Genomic DNA, 15320 nt, shown 5'->3' on the forward strand with positions numbered 1-15320 from the left:
TGGTTTTCGTGTCTTCTTTATTGTTTTTTCATATTGATTCGTGTTTACTTCAGGTTTATTAAACATGGATCGTAATAGACACTCCGCATTTTGGTCCGACTCTCTTTCACCTACAGAAAACCGTGACAGAATCATCCACCACAACAGGACCAAGCGGCGTGGTAACGGGCAGCAGCAGGAGCAGCGTAATAAGGACTTGTGTACTTGGGAAGAAATCCTCGACAGGAGAGGACCCTGGGCTAAACCAGGGGAGTGTAGCCGCCCCAAGGTGCAGCTCAAAGAGGATTGGACATGGGAGGACGAACTGGACGGGAAAGGACCCTGGGCACAGCCAGGAGAATATCGCCGCCCCAAGGAAGAGCTGGAGGCGGAGAAAAGCGGAGAGGCGCTGGTATGAGGAGGCAGCACGGCAACGCGGATGGAAGCCCAAGAGTCAGCCCCAAAACTTTCTTGGGGGTGGCTCACAGGGAGTAGGGCGACGCTAGGTAAGAGACCTACGCCAACTTCCTGTGGTTACCGGGGGGCTAGAGAGACCGGGCAGGCACCGTGTTATGCTGTGGTGCGCACGGTGTCCCCAGTGCAGGTGCATAGCCCGGTGCGGTACATTCCAGCTCCGCGTATCGGCTGGGCTAGAGTGAGCGTCGAGCCAAATGCCATGAAGCCGGCTCTACAAATCTGGTCTCCAGTGCGTCTCCTTGAGCCGGCTTACATGGCACCAGCCTTGCGTACGGTGTCCCCGGTTCGCCTGCATAGCCCAGTGCGGGCTATTCCACCTCGCCGCACTGGCAGAGCGACCGTGAGTATTCAACCAGGTAAGGTTGGGCAGGCTCGGTGCTCAAGAGCTCCAGTGCGCCTGCACGGTCCGGTCTACCCAGTACCACCTCCACGCACCAGCCCTCCGGTGGCAGCTCCCCGCACCAGGCTTCCTGTGCATGTCCTCGGCCCAGTACCACCAGTGCCAGCACCACGCATCAGGCCTACAGTGCGCCTCTCCTCTCCTGCGCTGCTGGAGTCTCCTGCCTGTTCAGCGCAGCCAGAGCTGCCAGTCTGCATGGAGCAGCCAGAGCTGCCAGTCTGCATGGAGCAGCCAGAGCTGCCAGTCTGCATGGAGCAGCCAGAGCTGCCAGTCTGCAAGGAGCAGCCAGAGCTGCCAGTCTGCAAGGAGCTGCCGGTCTGCAAGAAGCCGCCAGAGCTGCCAGTCCTCAAGAAGCCGCCAGAGCTGCCAGTCTGCAAGAAGCCGCCAGAGCTGCCAGTCAGCATGGAGCAGCCAGAGCCGCCAGTCAGCATGGAGCAGCCAGAGCCGCCAGTCAGCATGGAGCAGCCAGAGCCGCCAGTCAGCATGGAGCAGCCAGAGCCGCCAGTCAGCATGGAGCAGCCAGAGCCGCCAGTCAGCATGGAGCAGCCAGAGCCGCCAGTCAGCATGGGGCAGCCAGAGCCGCCAGTCAGCATGGGGCAGCCAGAGCCGCCAGTCAGCATGGAGCAGCCAGAGCCGTCAGTCTGCCAGGATCCGCCAGTCAGCCAGACTCTTCCAGATCCGCCAGTCTCTTCCAGATTCGCCAGTCACACCCTGACCATAGTTTGCTTTGTATGGTCAGGGTGTGATCTGAGTGGGCATTCTATGTTTTGTGTCTAGTTTGTCTGTTTCTGTGTTTGGCCTGATATGGTTCTCAGAGGCAGGTGTTAGTCATTGACTCTGATTTTGAACCATATTTAGGTCGCCTGTTTGGTGTTGGGTTTTGTGGGTTTGTGGGTCCTTAGGTCTGTCGTGTGCTAGTTTGCACCAGTATTAGGCTGTTTTGGTTTTCGTGTATTGTTTATTGTTTTTTTCATATTGATTTGTGTTTACTTCAGTTTTATTAAACATGGATCGTAATAGACACGCCGCATTTTGGTCCGACTCTCTTTCACCTACAGAAAACCGTGACAATTGTAGCTGATAATGGCTGATTTTTTTAATGGAATATCTACATAGGCGTACAGAGGCCCATTATCAGCAACTATCACTCCTGTGTTCCAATGGAATGTTGTGTTAGCTAATCCAAGTTTATCATTTTATCATCCTTTTGTAATTATGTTAGCAAAGCTGAAAACTGTTGTTCTGATTCAAGAAGCAATACAACTGTCCTTCTTTAGACTAGTTAAGTATCTGGAGCATCAGTATTTGAGGGTTCAATTACAGGCTCAAAATGGCCAGAGACAAAGAACTTTCTTCTGAAACTCGTGCGTCTATTCTTGTTTTAAGAAATTAAGGCTATTCCATGCGAGAAAATGCCAGGAAACTGAAGATCTCATACAACGCTGTGTACTACTCCCTTCACAGAACCAGTTTATCCTGCCTGAGCAACAACACACATCAAGAATCTATAGTCATGCATACTGTACTTACATTTTCCCTATTCAGGCAAATTAAGTGAGTATTAGGTCTTTCAAGAGAACCAGAATGAATTGCATTTTCAAATCAGTGTGTAGATGACAAATTAACCACATAAAATATTAGAAGAGAGAAAGAGGGCGCTACTAACTGCAACGTGCAGCCTGCTTGGAAGAAATGTGAAACCATGACCTATTCAAATGGATAATTTGCAAAGATCTGTCATGTCTTGATGGAAATGCTAAGCACATTCATTTAAGACCCCTTCATTTTTCTGTGCAGTTTAAAAAAGAGGCAGAGGAGTGAACAGGGGATTTGCCATAGCCAGGGATTAGATGAGGGGAAGCCTTTGATGGATTCAATTATTACTGAAAGTTTGTGAAGGAAAAGGGGAGGGACATCAAAGAGTGCAGGCGATTAACTCACTGCTAACTCTGAGGCAGGCGCAGGCTAATCTTAAAGGTGACACCATACATCTTGTTGGCTCTTGAATCCCAATCTGGGCATGTGAGGGCTGAGCCTGTTGGTTAATTAGCCTGGATAACTTTAGTCCTGTCCTCTAGGAAGGGAAGTCAGAGGCCAAGTGTTACGAATCCCTTTTGGCCTGACAGTCTAGGGGGGGATGGTAATGAGACCCGTAACATAACTCATACAAATTCTAATAGTGACAAAGTAAAAGTGAGAACGAAATAACTACGACAACTGAAATCTACCGTCAAACTCAGGGTTTATTAATAAACACACGGCAATGGAGGGGAGCAGGAAAAGGGGCTGAGCTGGACCCAAGGAAAGAAACAATAAGTATTCAAAAACACCCCTAAGCTAGACTAGCCTACCTTACCCACAGCTAATTAACTAACCAAAAATACAGTGGGTGGTCCACCCAGTTCTAACTCGTGTATTTAACTAAGTTTACCTTCGGGTAGTGTATGCCCATGGGCGACTCGTCTTGGTTCCCCCTTTTCCCACCAGCAAACAAACACTATAACCAAAAACAATACTCACAAGTGATGACAAAGTGCTATGGAGGTGCTCAAACAAAAGAGGTTAATACACAAAGAAAGAGTGAAACAGAGAGACCTACAGACATGGCATTTACAGAGAGATTGAGCTCTAGAGCAAACAACTGACAGGGTTTTTAAACCAAGGGAAAGGAACTGTGATTGGGTAGGAAACAGGGGGAGGTGTGTCTTCTGATTAATGATTCATTGTTGACTGATTGGGGAGTGATGATTTTCACCTGTGAGGGGAGAAGGAGAGAAAACACACACACAGGATACTTGTATCTGTAACACTCCCACCCTTAAAAGAGCAACCCTAGGGATTGCGACCACAGTATTACAATGAATACTCACAAGAACAACAACAAAGTCAACCTTACAAAACATACAACAATCATTACACACGAGACAAAGCATCTGCCAATACATTATCAGAACCCTTTTTGTGGCAGATCTCCAAATTATAATTTTGTACAATCAGCGCCCAATGCATAAGGCGCTGGTTCTGGTTGTACATCCGGTGGAGAAAAACTAAGGGGTTATGGTCAGTATATACAATCACTGGTAGGGCACTGGAACCAATATATACTTCAAAGTATTGCAGAGCCAACAACAAAGCAAGAGCTTCTTGTTCTATTGTCGCATAGTTTGTTTGGCATTTATTAAATTTACGGGAAAAATAACAAACGGGATGATCCACTCCACTCTTGTCCTGCTGCAGTAGAACAGCACCAGCACCGCTGGCACTAGCATCTACCTCAAGTTTGAATGGTTGTTCAAAATCCGGAGCAGCAAGTACAGGGATACTACATAAGAGTGCTTTTGCAGATTCAAAAGCTCTCTTACAATCAGGGGACCACACAAATGATCTAGCCAGACTGAGCAAATCGGTCAATGGAGCAACTACCGCATCATTTTTTTTACAGAAGCTACGGTAGTAGCCAACCATCCCTAAAAAGCAGCGTAGCTCTCGTCTGGTGGTAGGTGCAGGGAATGCAGTTATAGCCGAGACCTTGGCATCAATAGGGCACACCTGTCCATGGCCAACCTCTTTACCGAGATAGGGAACAGTAGCCTTCCCAAACTCGCACTTTGCCAAGTTCAGGGTTAGAGAAGCAGCTGCCAACCGTTCACATACTACCCTTAGAGAGTCAACATGATCTGACTACTCAGATGAATAAATCACTAGGTCATCAAGGTATGCACTACAATTAGGAACGCCAGCTAATACGGAGTTAACCAGTCGTTGGAAAGTGGCTGGTGCATTTCGCATCCCAAAAGCCATGACTGAGTACTGTAGGAAATTGTCTGGGGTCACAAAGGCAGAAATCTCAGAAGCACGTGAAGTTAACGGAACCTGCCAGTAACCTTTTAAGAGGTCCAACTTAGTTACATACTTAGCAGCACCAATAGTATCGATACAGTCGTCCAGTCTGAGTAACGGGAACGAATCTGGCATTGTGACAGAATTTACCTTTCGATAATCCGTACATAACCTGGACGTACCATCAGGTTTAGGAACCAGAATGCAAGGAGAACTCCAAGGGCTTGAACTTGGCGTAGCCAGGTCATTCACCAACAAATATTTCACCTCATCCCTCATTATCTTCCTCTTGGAAGTGTTGATACGATATGGGTGTTGCTTGATAGGTGTAGCATTTCCAACATTAATGTCATGTTCCAACACATTTGTGCGAATAGGAACGTCATTAAAGAGACATAGAAAACTGTAGTAGCCTCACAATATCATCGGCCTGTCCGTCCGTTAAATGAACCAGACCTGACTGGATAGACAGCAGCATTTCTGAGTTGGGCAATCTAACACACTGCTGTTGAGTATTGCGCAACTACAATCCATCAACATCATCAATATGACAGTCCACTATGATCGTAGTAGTAGCAGCAGAGGGGACAGCAGTACCTTCCTCTGTTTTTGAACTATCTAACTGTGTGATGGGTCGGGTGTGGTAAGCTTTCAACATGTTAATGTGACACACACGAGACTGGCGTTGTCTATCAGGAGTTTGAAGCACATAGTCATTTTCTTTTCAATTAAATAAGGACCAGAGAAACGAGCTGACAGTGAAGATCCTGGAACAGGTAATAATACCAGTACTTGGTCACCTGGCTGTAGTGGACGAGAAACAGCCTCTTTGTCATAATGTCTTTTCATGCTCCTCTGTGAGGAAGACAGAACTTCCTTTGCGAGAGCACAAGCTTGGTGTAGGCGCTCACGAAAGCGACTAACGTAGTCCAACACATTCTCGTCTACTGTACACAACTCTTGGGACAAGAACTGTTCTTTAAGGACTTTCATTGGTCCTCTCACTGTGTGACCAAACACTAGTTCAGCCGGGCTGAAACCTAGGGACTCCTGCACAGTTTCACGAGCAGCAAACAAAACTAGAGGAACTCCCTCATCCCAATCTTTTTCAGATTCCAAACAATATTTACGTAGCATAGACTTCAGTGTCTGATGCCATCTTTCAAGCGCACCCTGAGACTCTGGGTGATAGGCGCTTGACACACGGTGCGTAATTGACAAGGATTTTAACACTTGCTTGAAGAGCTTGGATAGGAAATTGGTACCTTGATCGCTTTGTACCACCTTAGGTAACCCGAATGTCGTGAAGAATTTTATTAAGGCTTTACTCACTACCGGGGCTGTAATCCTTCGCAGAGGAATGGCCTTGGGGTATCTTGTAGCCATACACATAATCGTTAACAAAAACTGGTTACCCGATTTTGTCTTCGGTAACGGTTCGACACGATCAACCACCACATGCTCGAATGGTTCACCTATGACAGGTATGGGACAAAGAGGAGCGGGAGGAATAACCTGATTTGGTTTCCCTGTTATCTGACATGTGTGGCATGTCCGACAGAACTGAGCCACATCTTGTTTTAAACCCGGCCAAAAGAAATGTTGAAGGATCCGATCATAAGTCTTTGTGATTCCTAAATGACCAGACCACTGGTGATCATGAGCAAGGGATAATACATTTTGTCGAAAGGCTGTAGGAATCACTATTTGGTAAACAGCATTCCGATCTCCACACGCGTCAACATGGGATTTCCATTTACACATGAGGAGATTACCATCAATGAAGTAAGCCACGTTCTTCTTCTTTACACCTTCCAATGAGACAACACTAGAAAAACATTTAGCAAGCTTGTTGTCAACCTTTTGGTTAGCAATCAGCTGCTCACGAGTGACTGGTAACTGTATTGCATCAGCAATAAGTTCAACGTTCTTTGATTCTTTCCTGGGCTGTTTGTCAGAGGTGATCAACTTCGAGGTATCACACAATCCATCCTCTTGATCAACCTCTTTGAACAGAACAGTGTTCAACAAATCTATCACGTCACCCTCTTGTTGTGCCTGAGCACGAGTGACAGCACAAGCGGGGAACACATGTGGATAACTCTGTGCCAGCTCATTCGAGAGTGGGTGGTCACTTTTATCCAATACTTCCAATACGGGAACTACCTTTCCTCCGGCAATATCGTTACCCATTATTAAGGTCACAACTTTCACTGGCAACATAGGACATACCCCCACTCTGCATATTCCACTGATTAACTCAGAGTGTACTTTCACAAAGTGCAATGGCACTGGGACAAAACCCATTTCAATACCCTGCACCAACACACTGGAACCACAGTATGTATCATCAGATAAGGGCAACACATCAGACAATATAAATGACTGCGCCACACCAGTATCTCTAAGGATTTTAACCGGACGCTGAGACGCTTCGTCATTCGTTAGGGACACAAACCCCTCGAAAATAAATGGTTCATAACTGAGGTCGGGGACTGAGACTTTCAAACTACAGTTACCCTGAGGCACCTGTTTTGTTGCAGACCTTACAACCGTACGAATTAGACCAACACCTGTTGGCGGCTTGGCACGAAGAGGCATCCCTTGTTTGCGTTTAAGCATGAAGCAATCATTAATCATATGTCCCACTTTATGACAATAGAAACAGGGACGCTCATTTTTCTGGCGTGCTTGATATACTACTGCTGGCCGACTAGGGCTAAAGGTAGGAAACTCAGTGGCTCTACTCTCAGTATGAGCCGAAAATACACTCGTGCGTCAACACAAACTCGTCTGCCAACACAGACGCTTCTGCCAGGGAGGATACTTTCTGTTCATTTAGGTAAACTACAATGCGTTTAGGTAAACTCTTCCAACAATATTAACTCCCGGAGAGAGTTGAAATCAGTTACCTTACTAGCAGTATGCCATTTATCAAACAGATTTCCCTTGTCTCTAGCAAATTCTACATAAGTCTTACTAGAAGACTTTCTATGAGACCTAAATCTCTGTCGGTATGCCTCAGGCACAAGCTCAGGCACGAAGAACAGTAGCTTTGACCACTTCATAATTCAAACTGTTCTCCAGAGGTAGTGCTGACAAAACCTCTTGGGCTTTACCAGTTAATTTACACTGAAGCAATAGGCACCATATGCCTTCAGGCCATTTCAATGCAACAGCTATACGCTCAAATACACAAAAATTGGAGTCAACCTCCGACTTTCTGAACAAAGGTACTAAGGCAATCTGCCTACTAATGTCAAACGTGTTTGAGGACACAGCAGGTGAGGACGACTCACTAACAGTGACAGCAGGACCGGAGGCTAGCCTCGCTGTCTCCAGTTCCATCTGGCGCATTTTAAACGTCATCTGCCGCTGTTCTTTATCTGCCTCAATTTTACACATCTCCAAATCTAACTGCCGTTGTTCTCTTTCTGCCTCAATTTTACACATCTCCAACTGGAGAGTCTCTCGCCTAATTTGGGCTCTCTTCCGCCTCCAGTTGGAAGTGTGCTAAACGGACATCCCTCCTGGCATCACCGTTTGACAGTGGGGAGAGTGGATCAAAACGGGACAATGTGGCTGGTGTTTTAGCCTCACCCTCATTATCAGACACCAATGGGCTTACAGGAGCAGCAACATCCCCTACAGGAATAGTAGGCTCAGGCATCGGTAACACAAGCACCTGCTCTTCCAACAATACATTTAACACTAGCTGTTTACCCTCCGCCTTAGCTAAACTCTGCGGAATCGATATTGAATAATGATCAGCCAAGGTCATTAAATCAACTCTACGACATTTATCAAAAACCTCCCACGAAGGGTTATCCAAAAAGGACTTCAACTCAAAAGTAGCCATCTTAACCTACCTCACAAGAGCCAACGAAAATAGCAAACACTACTGCTACCTCAGCTATAACGTTCAACCCTGAACTATACCACTAAAACAATCTGCATGAGCGGCATGGGTGTCAGTAAAGACTCGGATCTCGGACGAGCCCCCACTTATGTTACAAATCCCTTTTGGCCCAACAGTCTAGGGGGGGGGGTGGTAATGAGACCCGTAACATAACTCATACAAATTCTAATAGTGACAAAGTAAAAGTGAGAACGAAATAACTACAACTGAAATCTACGGGTTTATTAATAAACACACGGTAATGGGGGGGGGGAGCAGGAAAAGGGGCTGAGCTGGACCCAAGGAAAGAAACAATAAGTATTCAAAAACACCCCTAAGCTAGACTAGCCTACTTTAACTACAGCTAATTAACTAACCAAAAATACAGTGGGTTCTAACTCGTGTATTTAACTAAGTTTACCTACGGGTAGTGTATGCGCATGGGCGACTTGTCTTGGTTCCCCCTTTTCCCACCAGCAAACAAACAGATACCATAACCAAAAACAATACTCACAGGTGATGACAAAGTGCTATGGAGGTGCTCAAAAAAGCGAGGTTGATACACAAATAGAGCGTGAAACACAGAGACCTACAGACATGGCATTTACAGAGAGATTGAGCTCTAGAGCAAACAACTTACAGGGTTTTTAAACCAAGGGAAAGGAACTGTGATTGGGTAGGAAACAGGAGGAGGTGTGTCTTCTGATTGATGATTGATTGTTGACTGATTGGGGAGTGATGATTTTCACCTGTGAGGGGAGAAGGAGAGAAAAGAAACACACACACAGGATACACACACAGGATACTTGTATCCGTAAAACCAAGCATCAAACACCGACTCACCTCTCCCCTCACTTCCCCCAAGTCAGGTAGTCTGGCTCTGCTGCAGCTTCCATATGGAGGACGGTTGGCTGGGATTTTACTCAACAACGCAATGCAGTTGGCACAAACCGCAGTGGGGGAATCTAGGAGAGAGAGAGGCTGTTGATGTGTCACAATCCCCATGTTCTCTGATTAGTTCATCATTCTGGAGGATTTGGTTAAGTTGTTGAGGAATATCGACAGCATTTTTCTATTGCTCCTGTTGATAAAAGGCTTTAGAACTAGCTGTAGGTCACCTGCATTGAGCTGCTAATCATGTCAATATAGCGGAGAATGTGAGATAATGGGCCTTGTGGGTATGTATATGAAGTCAGGGGAGGGGATTAATGATTTATTCTGCTCTGCTCTATGAAAAGAGCCTAATTGATGAATGAGTGTTATCTCAGTACCAATTCTGTGGCTCTGAGGCAGACGTTAACAGAGCATTAAAAGGCTCTGTTATTTATCATTCAGCATTAAAATCCCAAAGAGTTTATCATTGAGCCACATATTTCCTTGTATTTTGAACAATGCTTCTTGGAGTTTACAGTTTGACAAGTATTGGAGGATCAAGGGCATAAGTGTACTTTGACCGAGGATGTGCTCGGTTTGTTGTTTATTCTGGCATAGAATCTATCAGAGTGGGATCTGGTGAAGGGTGAAAGTAAGGACATAAGGAAAGTGGACATTTCCTTGAGTAATGTGCTGTAATGGTTGGTCCAGTCAGACAAGGAGGTAGAGGACAAAAGGCAGCTAGTCTGGCATATTGACGAGGAAACCAAATATGGCTTCCTTCAAATCATTATTCGTATCTCATTTCACATTTTTACAAATATGATGTCATATATTTATGAATTAAATATGGGCAGAATTGGTGACTTCTAGTCATTTCAATAAATGATTCAAAGACTTTCTTCACTGGTGCCATGCAGTTTTTATGGTAGAATATGTAGGCTACATAATTGGCCAGAAATATAGCTTTGAGTGCCTTTTGAAAATGATATGAGTGATGGCATATGAGTCATGACTTGTTGCCAGTCCATTTTTTTTAACAAGATAACAATATAGTAATCTCAGTAATCAATGCTCATCAAATGTATATAATTTACTCAGACTTATTTTATCATCACTTCCACAATGAGTAAAACCAGTTATGATTACATAGCTGCCTGGTAGTCATTGTTGAATTATTCTGTAATACATGATTGCTGTGTTTTTGTTCACTCTTGTGTGAAATATCACCTTATTGTTGTAGCTATCCGAGGAGTGAAATAACCTTGGCAGTGCACACACAGGTCCACAGTGGCATTGTGTAAATATGAGGTAAGGTACTAAACGACATCATAACCGCCATCGATAAAAGACAGTACTGTGCAGCCGTCTTCATCGACCTTGCCAAGGCTTTCGACTCTGTCAATCACCATATTCTTATCGGCAGACTCAGTAGCCTCGGTTTTTCGGATGACTGCCTTGCCTGGTTCACCAATTACTTTGCAGACAGAGTTCAGTGTGTCAAATCGGAGGGCATGTTGTCCGGTCCTCTGGCAGTATCTATGGGGGTGCCACAGGGTTCAATTCTCGGGCCGACTCTTTTCTCTGTATATATCAATGATGTTGCTCTTGCTGCGGGCGATTCCCTGATCCACCTCTACGCAGACGACACCATTCTATATACTTTCGGCCCGTCATTGGACACTGTGCTATCTAACCTCCAAACGAGCTTCAATGCCATACAACACTCCTTCCGTGGCCTCCAAATGCTCTTAAACACTAGTAAAACCAAATGCATGCTTTTCAACCGATCGCTGCCTGCACCCGCATGCCCGACTAGCATCACCACACTGGATGGTTCCGACCTTGAATATGTGGACACCTATAAGTACCTAGGTGTCTGGCTAGACTGCAAACTCTCCTTCCAGACCCATATCAAACATCTCCAATCGAAAATCAAATCAAGAGTCGGCTTTCTATTCCGTAACAAAGCCTCCTTCACTCACGCTGCCAAGCTTACCCTAGTAAAACTGACTATCCTACCGATCCTCGACTTCGGCGATGTCATCTACAAAATTGCTTCCAACACTCTTCTCAGCAAACTGGATGCAGTTTATCACAGTGCCATCCGTTTTGTCACTAAAGCACCTTATACTACCCACCACTGCGACTTGTATGCTCTAGTCGGCTGGCCCTCGCTACATATTCGTTGCAAGACCCACTGGCTCCAGGTCGTCTACAAGGCCATGCTAGGTAAAGCTCCGCCTTATCTCAGTTCACTGGTCACGATGGCAACACCCATCCGTAGCACGCGCTCCAGCAGGTGTATCTCACTGATCATCCCTAAAGCCAACACCTCATTCGGCCGCCTTTCGTTCCAGAACTCTGCTGCCTGTGACTGGAACGAATTGCAAAAATCGCTGAAGTTGGAGACTTTTATCTCCCTCACCAACTTCAAACATCAGCTATCTGAGCAGCTAACCGATCGCTGCAGCTGTACATAATCTATTGGTAAATAGCCCACCCATTTTCACCTACCTCATCCCCACAGTTTTTAGTTATTTACTTTTCTGCTCTTTTGCACACCAATATCTCTCCCTGTACATGATCATTTATCAATCCAGTGTTAATCTGCAATATTGTAATTATTCGCCTACCTCCTCATGCCTTTTGCACACATTGTATATAGACTCCCCTTTTTTTCTACTGTGTTATTGACTTGTTAATTGTTTACTCCATGTGTAACTCTGTGTTGTCTTTTCACACTGCTATGCTTTATCTTGGCCAGGTCGCAGTTGTAAATGAGAACTTGTTCTCAACTAGCCTACCTGGTTAAATAAAGGTGAAAAAAAAATAAAAAAAATGAGCACATGAAACTGCTCTAAAACCCTCTTCAGCAAAGCCTTGAAGGACGTTTCACCAGCTTCTGTATCTATAAGAGATTATATGACTTATTGTGTCCTCTCACCTCCCATGTGTTGACACAATGTAGTGATCTGGAGCTGATGATCACGACACAATCAGGATCTTGAGCAGATGATTGGTCATGACCTCCTCTTTATCCCACCTCATACAGACACAACAATGGGGCCTGTGTACCATTCTCCTTGTATACCTTCTCTGAGTCTAGACATAACATGGGCTTTCAGGCTGGGTCAAATCAATGCTTTGTGTGATAACAAAATATGGGCATATAATCCCTCTGCAACCCATCCTTCCTGCTCATCCCTGGATGTCGCACCAGATCACATCACACGGTGAACACACACACATTCGAGCGTTGGACTAGTAACCGAAAGGTTGCAAGTTCAAATCCCCGAGCTGACAAGATGCAAATCTGTCGTTCTGCCCCTGAACAGGCAGTTAACCCACTGTTCCTCGGCAGTCATTGAAAATAAGAGTTTGTTCTTAACTGACTTTTTTATTTATTTTTATCTCCAAACACACATATCTCCTAACTTCTGTCAGTCCTTAGAGAGTGAAAGCAATTAAAGTGTAGGTCTATGGGCCCAAGTCTGGATTGGTCCAGATTTCCTAAACTCTCTGGTTAGTGAAATCATTAAGTTAGTGGCTGAGAGCCAGCTGTAGGGATTCTCCTGGACCTTGAGTTGAGCAGCACCTGTATTTGCATTGATACTCAGTTCAAAAGCCCTACGGTGATGAATTTGCCAATTTGCTCCTTCAAGCTCTTGTTCATTGATTCCACCAACCAGAACTTTGAGAATGATAAGGATTCCCAAAGGAAGCAGAATTCCTTAAAGCACATGCCTGAAAAAAGTGTTCCTTCATCTCAGTCCAACCATAGAAAGCTCTCCCTATGGAGACTCTCTCTGCCAATGTTTTGAGGTTGGGCCATTCTGTCTATCTTACAGGTGTATGATCTTCATGTGTGCCAGTTTGATACAGCAGGAAAATACAGGAAATGTCAATTATTATATGGATTATAATTATTGGCAATTGTTGTAGGGGTTGATACATTTTTGTGGAAATTACAAACTTCATAAGCCAATAAACCTCAAATACACTACAAGTTGAACATTTCCTGCATTGTAGGATAGCTCTCCTGCAACAGGCTGATCAAATTAAGATCCTACACCTGTACTCCTGAGTTCATATTCTGGCAGGGCCTTGCTTTTGCTGTGTTTATACCCCTATATCAGTAAATTATGGAAGAGGTAGTCAGCTGGCATGATATTGCACTTCTACACCCAACACCATTTTGTGATATATGGCAGAGTGGTGTATCATAAAGTAAAATGGAAGACCTGCTTTCGAAGAAATTGTAAAAGTATTCGATTCAATTCTCATCCTTTATCCAAATTGATTGAAGATACTAATGTGTCTTCTAAAAGGCCATTACCTAATTGGATGCAACCTTGTTCATAACAGCAACATGATTCGGGAAAGCTGTTTACACGTCTCTTCTCTACTTTAAGTAAATAAGACACCCAGTCTCATTGCCGTTTTAAGTCTTTTCCCTTGTTTTTTATGTCACTCATACGACTCCATGCTCATTAATCAGACAATCAATAGAGGGGAATGCAGAGGGAAAAAGTGAAACATATTCTGAGTGTATGTGGGTATGTTGCGGGCTGACTGTCAAACAATGTAATTGGAGGCAGAAGGCAACTTTTTAATTTTCCAGAGTGGTTCTAAAGCAGTCTCACGCCTGTGGATTGGGATTAAATTAGGCCCGCAATGACAGAAAGATGCACCCAGAATCCCTGGCTCCATCCATCCTGACAGCTAACTGGGGCTTCAGACTCGCTCCTGGATAAATGGAACGGACACAAGAGCATAGGGCCATTTAGAAAAATGTGCTCCCAGAAAACTAACCCCTGAGAACCCCATGGGTTGCATGGATAAAGTAGCTCTTCTCCACAGAGAATGAATTGAGTTGGATGGATAGATAGAAAATATTCTTACCTATCCAGAGATTATACAGGAGATATAAATGATTTGGCCTCTGTAATTGTGCAGAGCCATTCCTCTGAATTATTCATAAAACACCCAGGTTTATGATTTTTGAATGTGACTGCTGTCTGACAGTAAGAGGCTGAAAGTGAGGTCTGAATTCTGCATACAAGACTACTTCAATACCTCTTTTTTCCATTCTACTTCATTTTCAGCACAGTTATTTCGTGCCTTTCATGTTCTTCCACATTTACTTTATTCACAGATTTTATTTTATTTTATAAACTGCACCTCCGTTATTTTCTCCCACTGTCTTTATAAGTCAGTGTTTTGGAAAACAGCTTTTGTCTGGGCTTGGCTAAACTGTCATGCCTGCTCTTCCTGGTCAGGACTGTATCTGCAGGGTTTGGGCCTGTCCTAGGGGAATCTATTGCTATAGTAAGAGTAATTACCTTTAATAGTACCTATGAGGGGCTGTGTGTTTTGGATTTTGTAATCCCTGGATATCCAAGGCATATTTCTGTCCATACACTGCCTACTGGGAGAGTGGTACCTTGTCTTTTCTCATCCTACTGTGGACCCCTGGAGATAGCTCTCTCCCCATTTAACAATAGTGTCTCACAATGACTTTAATATACCTAAGAAAAGTAATTTTTGTGGATACAACATCTGGATCATATTATGATATCTAAAGGTCAAGAATGTGGCGATGTTCCCTCTCGGTTGATTTCAAGATGAAAACACAATTGACATTTATAAAGTGTGTACACAGACCTGCTAAAACACATCACCCTTCTGTGCGGCGGGGCTTGTGGCCTGTGGCATAAGACAACAATATCCTCCTCACTCTGCTGGGGTCTCCTTTTAACTGAATAAGTTACACAGTGGCTTGAAAGACTATAGAAGAGGTGAAGAGTGTGCTGGAGTCACCCAGCTAGGAGTGTGATTGTGATGGGGTAG

Source organism: Oncorhynchus masou, chromosome 18, assembly GCF_036934945.1.
Source record: "Oncorhynchus masou masou isolate Uvic2021 chromosome 18, UVic_Omas_1.1, whole genome shotgun sequence".
In the NCBI taxonomy this organism is placed as follows: Eukaryota; Metazoa; Chordata; class Actinopteri; order Salmoniformes; family Salmonidae; genus Oncorhynchus; species Oncorhynchus masou.